Raw genomic sequence first — 5,557 nt, forward strand, 5'->3', positions numbered from 1 at the left:
TCCTATTCCCCGAAGCTGCTTATTTCCATGTATTCTCTTGGCCCCCAGGGCTTCTCTCCTATCTCCTTCCCTCCAAATCTGACCCTGTTTTCCTTTTCTGGTCCCCCTCCCCTCTCGCACCCAGATCCCTCTCTCCTTCCACCTCCTGTGATTATTTCTTTCCCCCTTCTAAGTAAGTGGGGTGAAGCCTCCTCACTTGGGCTTTTCTGCTTATGGATGATTCCCGCTATGCCCTTTTGTTTGTTTCAGAATAGTCTAGAGACTAACATGGGAACTTTCCTGAGCATCATCAATACCTATTCAAACCAGGCGCAAAGCTCTTGGATGCCCAGAACAAACAACGGCGCTTGCAGTGCCCTCACACATAGATCCAAGGCAGGAGGATATTAAGACCTTGGTTACTAAGCACACCTCAACTACTAAATGAGTAAGCAATTCAGAGAGCATAGTTGTAGCGCTTGCTTAGAAAAATTCTAACAGTGCTCTTTAAGGCTTGAAGAAATAATGTCACTAATGCAAAATGGGGGGTAAAAACAGGAAGTGTGTCTTAAGGTGTAAGGCTTTTGTGCTTGAAAGGACAGCGTAGATGTGTTTGAGATGACGAAGTAGGACAATCCAGCTGTGTTTCCAGTTGGCAATATATGGCAGACTGTTAGGTGAATTGGCTTTGGTTATACTCAAACACAATCAGAAGATCCAGTTTCTGGTTTCCCAAAGCGGTTAATGTGCTTATCTTGTTTATTTATGTCGGTCTTTCTGAACGATGATAGAATGGCTCCCTATTTCCTCCTTGGGCAGCTAAATACTTTTTTAAATTGAAGGTTTCTACCAGCACCCAGGTAGAGGATATGATGTAAAATTCACTATACATTTGTTTTGTTTGTTTTTTATTAAATACAGATATATTTTATAAAGTAATAGATTTCAAGACATTTTCACACATTTGTATCATGTACTTTGATCATATCTGCTCCCCAGTTATATATTGTTCCTTTCCCTTTTTCAAATTCAAAATTAAAAAGTAGCATTGTTTTATCTCTGTGTGTGTGAGCACATACAGGAGAGAGAGAGAGCCACATGGTGCCTATGTGACAGTCAGAGGACAACTTTTGGAAGCTGGTTCTTTCCTCCCTGTGTGGCCTGGACACTGAAGTCAGTTCAGCAGCCTTGGTGGCAGGTGCCTTCCCTCCCTGAGCCATTTAGCCAGCCCCTTTGTTCCTTCTTTTGCTGGTCCTTGTCTCCTTTCCAGCTGCCCCATTTCGCTTTTATGCTCTATTCTTTTAAAACCTGGATTCCACACAGGGGAGAATACATTGTTATTTGTCTTGTTTTACTTCTAAGATTGACTGTTTGGTGTCTGGTTCTTTTGTGATGTTATCTAGAACATCCTTTTCAGATTGATCATAATATTGAATATCCAAACATGAGAGGCTGTCTGTACCCTCCTTTGCTGGTACATTAGCTGACATTATCTGCTATTCTGCATGATGCGTAGTATCATGTAAAGATATTTCTTTTTGGACAAACTCCATAAAATGAAAGCCTCAGAGAAATAATAAAGAGTCAGAATTTCCCCCTACTTTAGAAGGTAGCTAATCATATTTCCTGTTTCAAAATCAAGTACAATGCAGCGTATTTTCTTTGCTACTTCATTTCTAAGGAAATCTTACACGAGAAGAGTCAAATTATTTAGCAGAAACATCAGGTGTTGGTCCACCTGTCTGATTACTGTTAAGAACTCTAATCTTGTAGTTAGGTAAATATCTTAATTAGATCACATGCCATTTCTGATCACATGCCAGCAGAGTGCATCCAAAGCTAGAATTTTGCTCAGAAATTTGAGCCCCTGTTGGTTGCTACTGTGCTTGTTCATGCATAGTTAAGAATCTACCAGTACAACCCACAACATTAAATATTCGCAAACCCAGATTCCAAGCCTTGCTAATGATCTGGGGCCTCAGCTACCTGTTTAGGACAATTATGTCTTATGAAGCTGGTGTGGGTATGAGGGGACACACTCACTGTGTGAAGCTCTTGGCAGGAGGGCGCTTGCTGACACTTGCCTTTCTGTTATAATGCTGCAATAACCTTTTTTGTTTGTCACCATCTTATCTATTGGCTGAATTGCTCAAGTGGCTTTAACATTTTATATTTTTCCATTTTATATTTATATTACATTATATGTTTTATTTTTATATTTCATTCATTCATGAGATAATTTACTATTACTCAGACATGAAAAAAAATGATCTTTATGTCTACATTCAGTCTGATTATCCAAATGATGACATGTGAAATGCCACCGTACTGGCTAGTTTTGTGTCAACTTGATACAAGCTGGAATTACCACAGAAAAAGGAGCTTCAGTTGAGGAAATGCCTCCATGAGATCCAGCTGTAAGGCAATTAGTGATCAAGGGGGGAGGTCCCCTTGTGGGTGGTGCCATCTCTGGGTTGGTAGTCTTGGGTCTATAAGAGAGTAGGCTGAGCAAGCCAGTAAGAAACATTCCTCCATGGCCTCTGCATCAGCTCCTGCTTCCTTACCTGCTTGAGTTCCAGTCCTGACTTCCTTTGGTGATGAACAGCTGTGTGGAAGTGTAAGCTGAATAAACCCTTTCCTCCCCAACTTGCTTCTTGGTCATGATGTTTGTGCAGGAATAGAAACCCTTACTAAGACAGCCATTTAACTAAGTCTAAAATAATCATCGTCCTCATTTTGAGCGCACCCTCTCCTATTATTCAGTCCTGTGGTTCGTTAATCAGGAATCACATGGGCAGAACATTAAAACTATTTGGGAAAATTCTCTTCAAAATACTGATCCCTGGGCCCTAGGGCCATTAGTTAGATCTTTAGGATTTGTGTGTAATTAAAAAGCTCCCAGAGGCCATAGGGTTGGGAATCATTGGGCTAAAATGATCCCTAACTCAGCTTGCCCTTACTTTATTCTGTTCCACATCTGTTAGCATGAAATTTGTGCCTGTCAGCCTCTTAGCCTCTGAGTGCAGCTTCTGTTCCACCTGTCACGATGCACACAGGACCCTCTTCTTCCTGCTTTATTTCTCTATTATTTTATCATTTGGGCTAACTGGACAAGTGTGATTGAAGAAAAGCCCTCCATAACCATGTCTTGTCTATATTTTGCTTTTGGAGTTAGTGTCTAAGTCTGTTATGGAAGAAATTGGATGCTTTGGTTTTGTTGTTGTTCACCATTCAGAGTGAGCCTTACATGGTTTCTGACCACAGCAGGCATGAATGGTCATGGCCAACGGACTCACTTCTGCAAATCTGACCCCTTCCTCTAAACTATTTTGGTTTGGCCACCTGTGGGATATCAACATGAGTTGTTGAATTTTTAAGTCTGGAATTCTAACTGCAAAATTCACTCTTTCAATCAGCTAAAATTCTTTGGCATTTACGCTTAGCTTTTTACTAGTCTAACTGAAGCAAATAATAAAAAACCCTAATCTTTGGATGTTTTTTAAGGGACCTGCATTATAAAGCCACAACATGACATAGCATGTGCTTCCTTTGGAAGGAAGACTGTATCACAGCTATCTCTGTATCCCACGCAGACCAGAGAGAGAGAGGAGAGGAGAGGAAGGACCATGACGGGAGGAGGTATGAAGAGGATTTGCTGTGCGATAGAGATGAAAGAGTAGATATAAGGACTTGTGAACCAGAGTGAGCCAAGACCAGACTCAGAGTAAAGATAAAGGATCATGTGGCTGGGAAATAGCCTTATAGGGTTAGAATAGCTCAGAACCTACCAAGTTTAGGCTTGCATCTTGTAAATAAAAATACAATGTCTTTGTGTCAGTTATTTGGGAGGTAGAAATGCCCAGAAGTTATTTGGGTACAAAGGGGACAGAAGAAAATCCCAAATAATTACAGACACAGTCTACTGTGTACATGTATTTAAGATTTTACTCTATGCACTTAAGCATATTGTTATACTATCTTGTGAACCTCTTCACAGCAAGACTGACTGTTCCAATATGGAGAACAAGTTACTTGACTTGATATCACTGCCAAGAGTGACTGATTGGAGTGTCTAGCTCTCACTGTATTCTCAGAGTCTGACCAAAACTCACTGATAAGGAATCTGTGATAGAGGAGCTGGAGCCAGTATGTCAGTATGCATGACAAAAGCTGTTCTAGTTTGAAACAACACTTAAGAGAATTGGAGCACACTTAAACGACAGGACATGGTAAACTCCCATGTCATCTACAGATTTTAAAAAATAGTTTAAGTGCTTTATTAGCAAGAGTAAGATATAAACAACAAGTTTCAGTATAATATTTTCATACATGTATAATGTTCTTTGATCATATTCAACCCCATCATCCTCTCTTGTCTACTTTGCATCCTTTCTGATGCCTTTGTTCTTCTTCACTAGGCCATTTAAAAAAATAGAGTTTCTTTTGACAGGTAGGAGCTGTAGGCCGTTTGGAGGACTCTTTGTCTGTTTCTCTCTACCTTTTTCTTTCTCTATGTATCTGTCCGTCTTTGTCTCCGTCTCTCTCTTTCTTTTCTTTCTTTCTTTCTTTCTTTCTTTCTTTCTTTCTTTCTTTCTTTCTTTCTTTCTTTCTTTCTTTCTTTCTGTTTGTCTCGCTTCCCTTTTCATATTCAAATGGACTTTTGTGGATCCCTCTCAGACCAAAAGAGAGATGAAGTGTTTTCACTGCTATGCCATCAGAGATTAATATTACACAGGGACATGATTTTTGTTGATTACAACGCTACTTACTTTGTAAGAAATCAAGAAGGAAGACAAAATATTTAATCAGGGAAGGTTAGAGGTACTCTTTAAAAACATATTCATCTTCGAAGTTAACAACCATATATATATATATATATATGTATATATGTACATATATACATATATATATATATATATATATAATGTATCCTTTCTTGCCATTTTAATAGCTCTGTATGATTTAACACTTGGACCTTTACCTCCATTACAATAATGATAATGATACTGGTTTCATGACTATTTTCTCTATCTAGTTATGGCCTTGAAGAAGTCAGGGTTAAAACACTTTACTTACCATATCCTTAGGACTTATCTGGGTCTCACATGCAAGTGACTGATCATTGATTACTTGGTGATGGAAGGATGGGTATAGATCTGAGCAGAAAAGCATCTTAGATGGATAATCAATAGTCATAACTTAGCTTATTTAGGACAATCAGATGATACAGAAATGTGTTCCTCACTTTGTAGATTAGGAAGCAAGGCACAGACAGATTGAATTCCTCAAGAGAAAGCCAAGGCTAGCCATGAAAAGTTTTAGTTCTTAGTTCTATAATTTTCTTTCTAATCTATTTAAATGGAATTCATGGTAGATGAAAAAGAGTTGATTTTAGATTACATAGGAAAAATAGCTGGGAAACCAGCCACATGTATATTATGTTTTATCATGCTGCATGCTGATTCTTTCTGGTATATTTTAGTATAATGTAACGGAGAAACATTTTTGTGCTCATTCTGATTTTTATAGGGATTTTTTTTTTTTTTTTTTTTGGTTTTTCGAGACAGGGTTTCTCTGT

This window comes from Mus pahari, chromosome 11, assembly GCF_900095145.1.
Source record: "Mus pahari chromosome 11, PAHARI_EIJ_v1.1, whole genome shotgun sequence".
Lineage (NCBI taxonomy): Eukaryota > Metazoa > Chordata > Mammalia > Rodentia > Muridae > Mus > Mus pahari.